Here is a 16,164-nt window from a genome sequence, read left to right as displayed (position 1 = left end):
AGATACGAATTTCAGTGAAAAGTAGATCTTTGTATCGAGTGAAGACCGAATCTTTTTGTCAAAGTGCTTTTCTCACAAATGAATGCCCCCCTATCATTGTTTCTTATTCTATTTACATGGGACATACTTCTAAGAAATATTAAAAGTACATGTGTAGAGAATATTCAAAGGAATATTCTCTTTGATATCTTATCTTGAAAACTAGCCGTTACAGCTCTATTGAATGTACTAGACCTCGACCTCAATCCTTGTTGACACCTTGACTATGACTTTAAACGACTCTTCGACTGCGGGTCGTGCGGCTTATCGGACCATCTTAATAAGTGACAACTTGAGAATTCTTCCGGTAATGCTATCTCGCCCTGAATATTCTAAGGGCGAATTTTGACCCATACAGTTAGTCCCTCCGCTTATTGAGGTCGGCCTCAGGCGGGCTTGATGAGCGAATTCTGTTCATTGCGGTCGAAACGATTGGGCGAGATGGGCGGGTTGTGATGATTGAGGCGAACTGGCAACGTGGCCCTTCGTGAGCCGTGAATTTTGGATGCGCCGTCTCACGATTGGTTTGTTGGAGTTGTGCTTTCCATAAATCAAGATGGCGTCATGACGTCATGCGTCATCATGACGTGTATTCCCGATGTGTTGTTTCGTTTTGCGTGGGACTCCTGATTGGACCTGCCGCTTCTCTTCCTATGCCAGGTAATAATGAGCTGATTTTTTGGTTTTGATGCTTGAATCCTTATAAATAGGGATGTGAGGTTGTAATTTCAAAGTTTACAGATTTCCTGTATCGAAACCCTATATCCTCTTCCTCCTCTTCCATTGTTGTGCATCTTTCCCCTCTGTTCCAGTGATTCTCGCCGTTTTTAATCCCCCATTGTTTGGTACCTCTCTCTCTTTCGTTGAAATAAGTCTAACGTACCTTCTGAGTCTAGCGAGGGAAGTGATGCGGTTCCTCTTGAGATGGTGTTTCCCCCTCATGCGAAGAATGTTCCCGCTGTCATCGAGGACAGAAGCTTCCCAACGGTGGAGGAGATAATTCCTCGTAACCACGATAATAGGTCTGATTTCTAAAAATTGTCTGAAACCGAGCCCAGAACCTTTAGATCGTCAATGAAGGAGGCCGATTTGGTAGAGCTTAAGGCTAACTATAGCCTTCCTAATAACATTGAATTAATCCCTGTCGAATGGTGTGCGGTGCAGGTCCACCGTCCTAGGTACTGCGCCTTCTATGCCTACCCCTTTAACGTCGGCTGTAGTCTTCATCTCCTTCCCCTGGCGGATGAGTTTTGTCGCTTCTATGGCGTTTGTCCGGCTCATCTCGCGATGTATGCTTACAAACACATAAGGATGCTCACCAATTTTTGGAGCTGGCTAGGGTCGAGCTCACATTTCACATTTGACGCACCTGTTCGCCCCCAGCTTTTATAAAGTGACGATGTTGAATCTTTGCCACCGAGGAGGTAAATGCTTAGTGGTGAAGATGGACGACAAAGCCAGCCGCCAATTCTGGCTCAACTTTTTCTTTGTTAGAACTGAGGATGTGGTGGACAACGCCGATGGTTTCCTTGAGGCTTGAAATTGTACTCGTAAGTATACATTTCTTTGTTTGTAGGTATACAAGCCATGGTTCAAATTTCATGTCCCTTCTTGTGCAACTACACATTCTCCTCCCCCTTTGGTCGACGATATTTTCGACTGGGTAGGTCGGCTCCTTCCTAACATTGTGGGGATACGCGAGTGGTGATGGTAGGTTATAATCCCATGTTTCAGTCGCTTATTTCACTCTAATTCACTGCACTTTACTTATTTTGAGTTTTAATTAGGTGTGTTTTACACTTATTGTATGTTTTAATGCCCTGTAGGAGTGATTCCGAACTATGTAGATATTGTGACATGAATTCGTGCTATTTTTGAGTTTTGAAGTCTGAGTAAAAGTCCAAGGATTAAGTCGGGATCGAGTCGGGGATCAACGAATGATAGTGGAACGAAACGAAAAATCAAGCAGCATATTACGCAGTGTCCAATAAAATGCACATAACTTTTCGTTCGGAACTCAGTTTCAATATATCATTGGAAAGCTATTTAAAAGGACTACAATTTTCATGTTTTACACTTTCCCAAATTCCCAAATTATACAACCCAGGTGCGCAACCAAGTGCGCGATCGCGCACTGGGCGCGCACTTGGGGAAGAATGGTGTGCAAAGTGCGCGACCAAGTGCGCGATCGCGCATGTCCTGTCTGGGAAAAGCCCTATTTCGCTAAGAAAGGGTAGTTTCTTCCGGGATTTATTTTGGGGGCAGATTAAATACCTCAAAACACCATTTTTGACATACTTTTGACATACCTTAGATCTAGGGATGCTTAGGAGAATAAGGAGAAGTAAGAGCACAAGGATTTCATCCTTCCTCCCTTACTCAAATTCGGGTTTGGATTGTATTTATATTTTTCTCTATTTTTATTTCATCTATGAAGAACTTCTCCATGTCTATGGAGTAGAACCTTTTGGGTTTTGATGGATTTGGTGTATTGATGGTTGTTTGTGGATTATAACTCTAATTTTATATATTTGAATCGTTTTTGGAAGATTTACTTGTTTTATCTATGTTCACTTGTTCTTGTAATCGAAAGAGGCATGACATGTGATATATTTACACTATGTTGTTGGTTGAGTTCATAGATTCTTCTAAGTAATCGAAAGAGGCTAGTTGAATCCTTGACTAAACCTAGTTAGGAGGATAATCGAAAGAGGTTCTCCTAAAGACCAATCCATTACGAATTCTTGCATATCTTCACCGAGCTTAAATTGGTGCATATTGTGAGGTTGAAACTTAATCAAGAGAGGAGTTTCTACTAAATATTTGTACTGATAATTAAGTGAATTCGAGAGACTCACTTGAACATTAGAAGTGAATTATCTAGAGTTAGATCCCGAATAATTATTTTGAACCTATCTTATCAACCCATATTTTCTCCAATTGATTACTTTCTTGCTTAACTTTGTTGAGATTGTCATTAGTCAATAGTTTAGGTTCTTATGTAGTTTCAATTCTTAATTGTATAAATCTCCATTATTGATCCTCCTTGATAGTAATCGAGCTACGAACTACGAGAATACTGTTTAAATCCAATCCTTGTGGAGACGATAATTATACTATACTATCTTTGATTAGTGAGCATAATTTAAGTGTGTGTTGTGCGCTCGTCAAATTTTGGCATCGTTGCCGGGAATCGGCAATCAGTTGTGTTTGAAGTAGTTTGTAGTGCTAATTCAGGAATTAGCTTCTAATTTTTTCTTTTATTTTTAGTTTTGTTTGGTTAACCTCTCTTCAAGATTTCTTTTATTGAAGAAACCTTGAAGAGCATATTCTTGAGATTGAACTCTAAATGATGTGAAGATGGAGTACAACCAGCCTGAGAAAACAGTTGAAGAGTTAGCAGCTGAATATTATTAGCGGTGTGCTACGTGTTTTAAATGCGGTGGAAATTATATATGGGTTGATTGTCAAGAAGGTAGGTATTCTTCCTATGGTTCATCTTTTGAACACTCTCACTTTGTCTCTATTCCGTACAGGTATGAGGATTCATATGGGTACAATTCTAAACTGTGGTTGGGATGAAAACCCTTATTATGACTGGAATGCAAGCGAAGTGAGACACCCACTTCTAGAGGAGAATGCTAGGTTAAAAGAGCTTATGTATAAGTTCATTAATAAGGTGGATGGGAGGTTAAAGGAAAAGAGGTTCACACATGATGTTGAAGCCTCTAACAACCTGACAATGCAAGTGGATCAACTAATAAGTACACTTTCAGAAAGGTCATTACATTGTGATGGTGAATACATGGAGGAGATACCCTATGAGAATGAGCCTACCCAAAATGATGAATATCTACAGAGAGAGTTTTTCACTCTGCAAGAGGACTCTGACTCAACTGAGATGATTGAAGATGAGGCTTTGGTTGATTGTGCATCAATAAAAGAAGAGTTCAAATACCCTTCCTCCAATCCACATTTATAATTTTTAATAGAAGAGAATGAGGAACAAATGATCTTAGACATACCAGAAGAATACTCAGATGACCTTTCTTCTTCATTTTTCTTATTGTAACCTTGATCATATGAATTTTATTTTTGGGTATTTACAGGAATATGCAGGGATTGATCTTGTAAATAAATACAGAAACAAGTTAAGGATAATCCTACAAGAATAATCTTCCGCTCAAAATAAGGCCAAGAAAGAAAGAAAAGAGCGGGTCTTTGAAAAATCCCGAAAGGACTTTGGCCTGATGAGCTCCATAAAGAATCCAGAGGAGCGAAATCGAAAAATGCATTCAGAATTAGGGGTGGAGTTCAAAAGTTCTCGGAAACGAAAAAAGTCAAGGGAAGTTTTCTCTACCTTTTACTTTTTATTTATGTGTCATGGGGACATGCCACAATTTAAAGTGTGGGGTGTGGATGTAAATATGTAAATAACTGTTTGTTTGTGTTTCTTGTGTGCGTTTTCATTTCTTTTAAATGAAATTTTTAAAGTCGAAAAAAAATATTATTTTCTTTAGGTAGTACAATAATTTTTCCTTGGTTTTTCTTTGTGCCGCGGTTCTTTTTCAAGGGTTTTGTTTGAACCGGATATAGTTAGTTTTTTTTTAGGAGTAGGAAACCTTGTGCCATGATTTTAAATGAAAGCAATATCTCTTGACTTCATTATGCCAAAATAATATGTGTTTTAGTTGTGATACTTAGGCTCAGTCTTTGATTCTTGTATAAACATCTTAAATTGTATCTTCTTAACTTTGCTTAACTACTTTGATTAGAGTGTCTTGATGAGTCAGATCCTGAGTGAGTTTTGTGCCATGTGTGTATGAGGCTTTGTGTATTCTGCGCAGTGCAATTGATGTCTAGAACTTGCCCCGTGTATTTGAAAAGCGAAATAGTAGATTTGTTCAGTCTTGGAAGTAATATATGCGTTTCTTTGTTGAGCCAGCTATATATGTTACCCACCAAATTGTTATGTATCATAGTTAACCCCGTTAAGTCTGTAATCCTATTTCTTTGGTAACCATATTACAAGCCTTATCTATTTGAACCATTTACCTCTCGTGAGCACTTGAAATTGGTATGAACTTTGTAAATATTGAAGTATGGGGTGGTTGGTTTGGCTTTTGAGTAGAATTATTGAAATAAGGAGAAAGGTACATTGCTGTGAAAAAGTATGAGCCACTTAAATCGAAAAAGAAGATGAAGAAAAAAATAGTTTATATTCATTGATAGTGGTAACTCTTGATGTATTTATGCTTAAAGAATTTGGGAGTTGACATATACGGATGTGAAGGTGGAATTATGGTTTGACATAAGTATGGGGTTTAAAGGCTAAGTATATGTGTTAAAAGTGCTTAGGAAGGTGTATTTACTCTTATATCTAAATGTATCCTACTCGTCCCGCAACCTACATTACAACAAACTAAAGTTTTACCTGATCCTTTATTGAACAAGCTCGATTTGTAGAGTAGTACACTACGGGCAAGCCTATGGTGCATCTTTTGTGGCATTTGAATGTAATTTCTGAGAGTGAGTGAATTCTTTCTAACTTGAGTTCCTAATTGTTCTTAATTTCTATTGTGTGTGGAACTACTCTCTTTTGTTGTGTGAGGGCACTTAATTCATGAAGGAAAGGTAATGTTTGACCTCTATGTTAGAGTAAGTGAGCGGGTTATAAATAATGCGTGATACTTTTGAGTCAATTCTTGAGGTTAGGATATTACACTATTGTGCTTAGTTTATTTTAAATATTCTTGGTATGATGAGTTATGAGGAGTTGTTTAAAAAGGTTGTGTCATTATAAAGTGTAGTTTGATTGCCCGAGGACTAGCAATGGTTTAAGTATGGGGTGTTGATGGTAGGCTATAATTCCGTATTTTAGTCGCTTATTGCACTCTAATTCACTTCACTTTACTTATGTTGAGCTTTAATTAGGCGTGTTTTGCACTTATTGTATATTTTAATGCCCCGTCGGAGTGATTCCGAGCTATGTAGATGTTGTGGCATGAATTCATGCTGTTTTTGAGTTTTGAAGTCTGAATAAAAGCCCAAGGATTAAGTCGGTATCGATTCGGGGATCAACGGATGATAGTGGAACGAAACGAAGAATCGAGCAGGCATATTACGCAGTGTCCAGTAAAATGCACATAACTTTTCGCTCGGAACTCCGTTTGGGCTCCACAATAAATCGTTGGAAATCTATTTAAAAGGGATATAACTTTCATGTTTTACACGTTCCCAAATTCCTAACTTATACAACCCAGGTGCACGACCAAGTGCGCGATCGCGCACTGGGCGCGCACTTGGGGCAAAATGGCGTGCAAAGTGCGCGACCAGGTGCGCGGTCGCACATGTCCTGTCCGGGAAAAGCTCTATTTTGCTAAGAAAGGGTAGTTTCATTCGAGATTTATTTTAACAATGGTGAAAATTAAAAAAGAAAGTAAAAAGAAGAAGAAGAAACGTGAACCGGCCAAAAACCCAAAAACTTTAACACTTACAACGAATTTTTGGAGCAAAAACGTTGAAAGTGAGAGAAAATCATGTTGTGAGAGAATCATGCTTTAACAATCAGCACAATCCTGCTGCGAGAGAGAGATCGTGAAGGGAGAAAGAAGAAGTATTTTGCTGAGATTTTGAGAGAGAATAACTGAAAGAATGAGAGAGAAAAATATAAATAGTGCATTTAATGCCTTAACGGTAGAGTATACCATAAATACCTATTTTGCTATAAAAAAAAAGGTAGCTATAGAAAATAATATTTTAACATGTTTCCTATAAATAAGTTTTCTATTAGGGTTTATAGGAATATGTTCCCTATAAATAGAAAGAGATACGATGATAGGGGGACATGAGACATTCATTTGTAAAATACACTTTGACTTTATAGAGAGGATCTGATTCTATCACGAGGATATAAAATGAACCTTTTTCACCAAGATTCTTGTCTAGCATTTCCACTGGATCCAAGAGCAACCGAAGTATTCAAAGACTCATCAATCATTTATCATTGTCAGAAAGAATATCTACTGATCTCATCCCTTTCAAGTGACTCACATGTTTTATTTACTTGAATGCCACCTATAGTTATTTATTACTATTTATGCTATATTTTATCTTTTTGGATCATTGAATACTGTTGTTATTGTTTACATTTATTACCATCCGAAAAAACATACAAGTTATTTATCACAGCCACACAGATTTGTCTTTAGGATATTATTATTAACTAAGATTAACTCTTCTTTGCTTAAATCTAATTGGTTGGACCTAGATCTATATATTTTGGTCAAATAGTTTGGAGCCGCATGTGGGGACTTCTTAGTTAATTTTTTAGTTTCTTTTAGATCTACAGCTAATGCGAGCCACTAACCTCACAAACCCCAAGATATTTCTCTTTCTTTGCACGTGAAAACCTACATGGCAGGTAACCAAGGAGAGAGGACTAAAGCAGCCGGTGACTTCCCTAGCAAACGCACGAATGTTATTAATGAGAGCTGTGAGACGTTTGGCGAGGACGTGATGACCACTGCCTCCCCCAGGCACGAGAGGTCACCTCCCCCCATTGTAGCATAAGAAAACCAAACGGAAAAGGGGCCTCCACGTCCACAGAAAAAGGGGCGCCATTAGCGGTGAAAAAACTTCGAAACATGGCTAACTGATACGCTAGTGAGCATATTCAACAAGCCCACTCCATGCACAACTACAGAGACTACAAGAACCTACACGGTAAGACGAGCAGACGAATAGGGTGACCGACCAGACGCTCCAACACCAGGTATAACTCACAATGTTACTAACAATGCAGGTGACAACGCCCTCGCCAATGTTCTAAGGAGAATGGAAGAAATAGAGAATGAAAACAAAGCACTCAGGGATCAAATGAAAGAAAACAAAGAACGAGTCGACAAGATACCGGGAGCTCCTAAACTATTGCCAAAAATGAATGCCGGCAGGTTCGTAGAGAAGCCGTACAGCGAAGAAGCAGCCCCGTATGCCATACATGGGACCTTTAAACTGCCACCCTACCTAAGGATTTAGGATGGAACGACCGATCCCGAAGATCATATGACTCATTATGTCACCGCCGTGAAAGTCAACAACCTCACCAAGGAACAAGTGTTCTCCATTTTACTGAAGAAGTTTGGTGAAATCCTTATGGAAGGAGCATTAATATGGTACTCACAGCTACCAGCCCGCTGCATAGAAACCTTCGAGGAAATGGCCGACAAGTTCGTAACGACGCATGTCGGAGCCAAGAAGGCCGAAGCAAGAGTAAACGACATATTAACCATCAAGCAGTCCTTGGGAGAGGGACTTCCTCGCCCAATTCAACAGGGTAAGTATGACCCTACCGAACGTGTTTGAGGTGATGGCGGTCGCGATTTTTTAGAATGGGTTAAGTAGAGACAGTTCGAGGGAAACTAGAAAAATGCTGAGCCGATTGATAAAATATCCTCCAACCACTTGGGACAAGATCTATAATTCTAATTGTGCCGAAGTCCAAGCAGATGGGGACGACCTCAATGGACCAACCCATCGGCTCATCTAGGTACAAGCCGAGTCCAAAAAAGAACAAAGAGACAACATCAGGAGGGATCACCCGGTCTCACGACCCATCATGGAATGACACCAGCCATACGTCAGGCCCCCAGTCCCACCTTCTCTCTGCTATGAAGAAGGCCCATCCAGGCCGAGAACAGGGACTAACCGGAAGGAGAGAGGTATGCCCCCTTATTATCTGCTCACAATTTTTGTGTATCACATAATAAATAGTCTATGCTTTGGAGAAACTCAGAACGAAGGTGAAGTGGCCGCCAAAGATAAGGTCCGATCCGAACTCCAGAAAATCTGACGCCCTCTGTGAGTTTCACCAGGAGCACGAATACAAAACAGAAGATTGCATTGCCCTCAGGCAAGAGGTTGCAAACATGTTGCGGCAGGGACATCTCAAAGAGCTGCTGAGTGAGAAGGGAAGAAATAACTTCGCCAGAGGACGTGAACACCAAGGCCTGCCAAAGCCGCCATCACCAGCCCATACTATCAACATGATCATTGACGGAAGCGATGACGCCTCCATCAATGATGTTAAATTCACCACCACTCGCAAACTCAAACGATCTATCACCTGCTAACGGTACGACAGACTCGAAGAAAGTATCATCTTCGACGAGTCAGATGCTGGCGGTTTGACCTCATAATGATGCTCTCGTAATTACTTTGTGCATTTTAAATACTGATGTCAAACGTATCATGGTGGATGATGGAAGTGGAGCGTGCATTATCCATCCCCGAGTCCTCACCCAGATGAGACTCGAGGACAAGATAGTGTGGCACTATATCACACTGCCCGATTTTAATAATGCAGTTGTGCGGACATCGAGAGAAATTACACTCCCTATCTTGGCCGGCGGTGTAAGGCTGGAGACGACATTCCATATCATGGACTAGGCCACCGCATAAAATGCCATAGTATGATGACCATGGATACATCCTATGAGAGCCATCCCCCTCCAGCTTATACCAAGTAATCGAATTCCCAACACCTTGGGGGATATTCAGCATACACGGAGAACAACGCACGTCCCACGAGTGCTACCGCATTGCCTTAGATGGAACGACAACTCAACAAAAAAAGACAAGGAAAAAGAGGCATAGCAATCAATAGGGTCGAGGTCGACACAAAAAGAGACCAGGGACGTCATCTGGATCCTGAAATAGTTGAAGCCGTGGACTCGAGTGTGGAGGACCTCGACCCCGTTCAATTAGATCCTAAAAACTGCAGCACAAAGGCCTACATCGGTTGCAAACTCTGAGAACCAGGTAAATTTAATCAATTCTTAATAACTAATGCAGGCTTGTTTGCCTTCAGCCATGCAGATATACCGGGCATCCCCAAAGAGATCACCACACACAAATTAAACGTCGACCCGTTCTACCCCTAGTAGGGCAGATCAGACATAAATTCAATCTCGCCATCAAAGATGCTGTTCACGAAGAGGTGGAGAAACTATTAGAAAATGGCTCCATGAGGGAGTCGAAGTACCCCAAATAGATTGCCGACGTAGTGATGGTCAAAAAGAAAAATAGGAAATGGCGAATGTGCGTGGATTTCACAGACTTGAACAAAGCATGCCCGAAAGATTCGTTCATGTTACCACACATCGACCAACTCATCGATGCAACGGCCAAGCACGAGTTGTTGAGTTTCGAGGACACGTACTAAGGCTATAACTAGATACTTATGGAAGAAGAGAACCAAGAGAAAACCACGTTCATCACCTACCAAGGAACATATTGTTATAGGGTCATGCCATTTGGGCTGAAGAACGCGGGGGCTACATATCAAAGACTGGTCACGAGGATGTTCAAGATTATCTCGGCAAGACCATGGAAGTATATATCGACGACATGCTGGTCAAGTCCGTAAAGGCAGAGGACGATATCGATCATTTGAAGGAAGCTTTCGACATATTAAGACAGTGTGGAATAAAACTAAACCTGGAAAAATACGTGTTTGGTGTAGCCTCTGGGAAGTTCTTGGGCTTCTTATTATCACAACGGGGGATCGAGGTCAACCCAGGCTAAATCAAAGTTATCGAAGGAATACTCAGAGCTCTGAGATGAGGTACCCGTACCTCGAGAAACTGGCCCTGGAACTGATCATAGCTTCACGAAAGCTTAGACCCTTTTTCCAGTGCCACCCTATCCTGGTCGTTACCACCTTTCCCCTAAGAGGCATTTTGCATAAACCCGAGCGTTCGGGGAGGCTGGCCAAGTGGGACATCGAGCTAAGCGAGCATGATATCACTTATTAACTGCGAACGACGATAAAGTAGTAAGTGCTAGCTGACTTCATCGCAGACTTCAGTACAAAGATAATGCCTGAAGTCGATAAGGAAGTCGTTCAAGCTTCCCTCCAAACACAAGACCTAACAACGAGGTCCTTACATGCGAAGTAATTCGCCAGTCCATAAGATGCCCGAATATGACTAACAACGAGGCCGGTATGAGGTTGTAATTAGAGGATTAAGGCTAGCACTCAAGTGTGGGGCGAAGCGGTTGAAACTCCGCTGTGATTCTCAGCTCGTAGTCAACCAAGTCACAGGGATTTTCCAAATCAAAGATTGCAAAAATATTAGACCGATATCTGTAAGCTGCTGCCCGACTTCGACGAATGCCAGCTCGATCAGATCCCGCGTGCGCAGAATGCCTAAGCGGACAACCTCGCCAATTTGGCCGCAGCTACCAAAAGCTTCACGACCGGGGATAAAAGTGTAGTCCACCTCCTCAACTCATCGCTAGACCAAATCGAGGTAAGAGCTATAAGTTTAACTTGGGATTGACGCAATCTTATAATCTCCTATTTGCAGGACAACACACTCCCAAACGACAAAAAGAAAGACAAGAAGCTGAGAATGCAAGCAACCGGATATAGTCTCTTCCACAACAATCTGTACAAGAGGACGTATGGCGGCCCTCTGGCGAAATATTTGGGCCCAAACCAAACCCAGCGCGTCCTCGAAGAGGTCTATTAAGGCCATTGTGGTGCCCACTCCGGAAACCGAGCACTCGTTAGATGTCTCTTACGGGCAGGATACTATTGGCTCACCATGAAAAAGGATGCCTCAGAGCTCGTGAAGAAATGCGAGCAATGTCAGAAGTATGCCACAGTTATTCACCAAGCAGGCGAGCATCTCCACTCAATCACCTCTCCATGTCCATTCATCAACTGGGGAATGGACATCGTAGTCCCCCTTCCAGCAGGGCGAGGTAACGTACGATTTTTTAAGTTTTAACTAACTATTTCTCTAAATGGGTGGAAGCAGGAGCGTTCGCCCAAATACGCGAACAAGAGGTAATCACCTTTATATGGAGAAACATCATCTATCGATCGGCCTATCCAAAGAGATCAGCTGTGATAACAGACCCCAGTTCACGGAGAAGAAAATAGCTGAATTCTTCAAGAAATGGCATATTAAGAGGATTTTCAACCCTGTATCACCCAACGGGTAACGGTCAGACAGAATCCTCCAACAAATCTATATTAAACATCATGAAGAAAAAACTCGAAGATGCCAAGGGACTGTGGCCGGAGATACTGCCAGAAGTATTATGAGCATATAGAACTACTCTGAAGACGAGCACAAGAGAGACGCCCTATTCTTTGGTCTATTGGACCGAGGCAGTCATATCAGTCGAAGTTGGAGAACCCAGCCTAAGGTACTCCCACGAAAGCGGTACTAGTAATGATAAGAGTAGAAGGAAGGAACTTGATGAAATCGATGAACGAAGAGATATGGTGTACATAAGGATGGTCACCCAAAAACAACAAGCAGAATGCTATTACAACAAGAAAGAAAAGATCCGGCCGCTCAAAGTTGGGGACTACGTGCTTAAAGCCAAAACTCAAGCGAGCAAAGATCCACGGGAAGGCAAGCTGGGAACCAACTGGGATGGCCCATACAAAATCACAGTCAACGCAAACAAAGGTTCGTTCCAATTAGAGACAATGGAAGGAAAGCAACTATCGAACAACTGAAACATCAGCCACCTCAAATACTTTAACTTCTAGGAGAAGAAGTATCCCCAAGTCGTACTCTTTTTCCCTCACTTGAGTTTTGTCCCATTAGGGTTTTCTCAAGGATGTTTTTAATAAGGAAACTAAGGGAACACTTCGAGTTGAAGTACACAAAGGAAGGACTATTTTCTCTTTCATTGCCCGACTCCTCAATACTCTCCAAGTCAAACAATGAAGGGACTAGGTAGACAGGGACTGGAACGCCAGCCAACGCCCAAAATTTGTAACTCTCTCCAATCATATAACCAGAGAAACAACATCAAAGCAATAAGAAACTTACATTTATCAGGACACCTTTTTGTGTTAAGGTTAAGTTCGACCGAGTGCGAACAACACCTATCGGCCCTTGACCACGATTTAATAAAAGGTTAAGTTCGACTACGCGCAAAAAATACCTATTGGCCCTCGGTCATAATTTAATAAAAGGTTAAAGTTCGAGCGAGTGCGAACAACACCTATCGGCCCCTTACCGCGATTTAATAAAAGGTTAAGTTCTACCACACAAGAACAACACCTATCGGCCCTCGGCCGCAATTTAATAAAAAGATAAGTTCGACCACGCTTGAACAATACCTATCGGCCCTCGGCCACGATTTTATAAAAGGATAAGTTCGACCATGTTCGAACAATACCTATCGGCCCTCGAGCACGATTTAATTAAAGGTTAAGTTCGACCATGTTCGAACAATACCTTTCGACCCTCGCCCACGACTTGGCAAAAGACCAAAATCAACCAAGTTCAAACAATACCTATTAGCCTTATCTAAATAAAGAGGCACACCTGAACTATATAAACAAAGGGCAGATACGGCCCATAAATAGGAGTCAACAAGGCTACGACCAACTAGAAGACAATGACAATAGAAAGAGCAGAAATCGTAAACAAGCAAACAACAAAAGCAAAGTACATGAGTGCAGAAGCAAGTAACAAGCATGGAAGAAGGAGCAGAAAAAAACTTAAGAATCCACATACAAAAATCTGTGGAATTCATTACAGGGGCTCTTAAAGAGGAAGACAAAATACACAAAAAAGTCTAAGGGAAAGACTACTGGCCCTAGCCATCACGGTCCTCTAAAACCTCACCACCTCGGCCCCCGTCACCCTTGCCACCTTTGCCCTGAGGATAAGAAGTATCATACCAGGCGCCCTCCTCGAGCCGATCCACACCCTCTTCCCCATCCTCCTCGTCAGCCTGAGGCGTAGCGGGATCATATCAACAAGCGACTCGAGCTTCACGAGCCTTAACCCGAGCATCCTCAAGGGCAGCCTCAGGAACGGACCTCACAGTATGTAAGTCCGGAAACATATCTAACTGGACCTCGACATGGATCCATTCTTCATATAACTCCCGAGGTACATTGGGAAAATCAGAAGTGTTGGAAGAGGACAGCCGTGCAAGTAGTTGAGCCTTTTCGGCCTCTAAAGCGGTCACTCGATCATGAAGGATGGAGTTGTCTTTCTCTAGCTCCCTGATCCTCTAATCGAGTCGGTCTTCCTTAGCTCTCGCCATTGATTGATCATTTTCCCACTTGGCTCGAAGAGTCTTATTCGCGAACTCAAATATCTCTGCCTTCCTTCGAGCGTCCAAACAAGAAGACTCTGCCTTCTCAAGTTCCTCTTGTTTCTCAGCGATCTCACCGTTGAGGGCTTCCAACTAAAACCGGCACTCTTGTAGTTGCCCTTGCAATTCAACCACTTGAGCTTGAAGATCACTGCATTGGTCCTCTATGCCCCTGCCAACCTCAAGCTCCTCTTCCCTACTCCTCAATGTCCCCTCGAGGACGTTACACTTCTCGATGGCCTACACCAACTAATTGTCCCTCTTCTTCAGATCATCCCTCAGGGCCTGCATTTCGCCGCCCTCGCGAAACCGACTACAGAGATCCCGATACTTGCCGCGATACTCAAGGTATTTATCTTTCAGTTTCATGAAGATCTCTTTACGCCTCTTATCCCTCCGGGCGCTCTCAATCTCTAAAATCACTGTCTGCAAACCAAAAAAAATTGAGAAGAAAATAGTCAGAACAAAAAACGCCCTAAAAAAGAGAAAAAAGTTCGAATCACAAATACTCACCTTAAAAGCAAGGGTAACAATGCTCCTCGACAAGGCACTGTCATCTATTTCCTTAAGGGTCTTACCCTCAACTTCGGAAAAGAGAGGACCAAGGGCAGAGACTACTTCCTCGGTGTTCACTAATAAGTCACGATCCTTAGGGATCGGGATAGTCCTTGTAGACCCCTCCAACCTTACCTCGAGCTGAGTAAGACTCTCTTCAATAATAATTAGGTCATCCGCATCGACATCGGAACCTGATTCATCGCCCTCTTCAGCGATGCTTTTGCCCCTTCCATCAGCAAGTAAAGAGGTATCAGCAACTGTCCGAGAGGTCGAAGCCTTCTCTCGCCAAGAAGGGTCAAGAACGTCGGTAGTCACCTTCAGTCTACATCCCCTCGGAATGAAGAGATAAGTATACATCAGCTTCCACCGCCTCGAAGCCTTGAGACTCGGTTCAACATCATCTCCCATAAAAATCATCGTCGTCTCATGCAGCGAAAAAATCCCCTTCCGCCGCACTAGCGGTTCGGGCAACTCCGCCACCCGCATCCACATACCTCATTTTTCGAGGTTGGAGATCTCCTTCACTGGGCGATGGCTCATCGTCCTCATCGATGAGAGAGTATAGGGGAGGAGCAAAAATCTCAATGGCAGAAGCGGATGCGAAGGCGAAAGCGGCAACGGGTAGAATGGGAACAGAGACAGGATTGACCGTAGTCGAAGCAGGGACGGAGACCGAAGGTATAGTGGCCTTCCTCTTCCGAAATGAGGGCATGGAGCTCTCGACCTCTTCGTAGACCTCTAGGCCAAAGCTAAAGAAAAATAGGAAAGAAAAAAATCAGGTAACAGACATGGGCGAAGAAATCACGACGTTAACGGTAGGGAGCAAGTTACCTACCGAGGGAAGAGACGACCTAAATCTCTGGGAAAAGCTTGACCAATCGCGTATTCCCCCATATGAGGAAGAATATATCTAACCGAATCGGCAATATGGGCCACCATCTAGAGAGGTCGAGCTGTAGATTAAAAAAGGAGAAAGCCGATTAATCGACCCGCAGTAAGGAAAACATTGGAAACAAAAAGGTATGTAAACTAATACGAGCACTTACGAGTAGGGTTCCAAGCCTCATGGAAGTCGGCGGCAGCGGACACTACGTCTTCAGTCCTGACAAAGAAATAGTCAATCCAGAAATGATGACTAGCCTTGTCATCCATCCTCACCACCAAATATTTCCCCCGAGGTGGCAAAGATTCAGTAAAGTCCCTCGATAGAAATGAGGGGCGAAGAGATGGATAAGGTGGCGTACTGTTATGTCGACATCGGCCAATTCAGCGAACTTCGTCAACATCATAACAACCTTAAAAATATAAGGGGTGAGCTGTGCTGGGCATACATTATAGTAGAGGCATAACTCTTCTATCAATGGCGACTAAGGAAACGAATATCCTATTAAGAACATATATGCGTAAAGGGCGTAGAAGCTAGGACGG

This window comes from Nicotiana tabacum, chromosome 17 (assembly GCF_000715075.1).
Source record: "Nicotiana tabacum cultivar K326 chromosome 17, ASM71507v2, whole genome shotgun sequence".
NCBI lineage: Eukaryota > Viridiplantae > Streptophyta > Magnoliopsida > Solanales > Solanaceae > Nicotiana > Nicotiana tabacum.
This window is presented reverse-complemented; position numbering follows the sequence as displayed.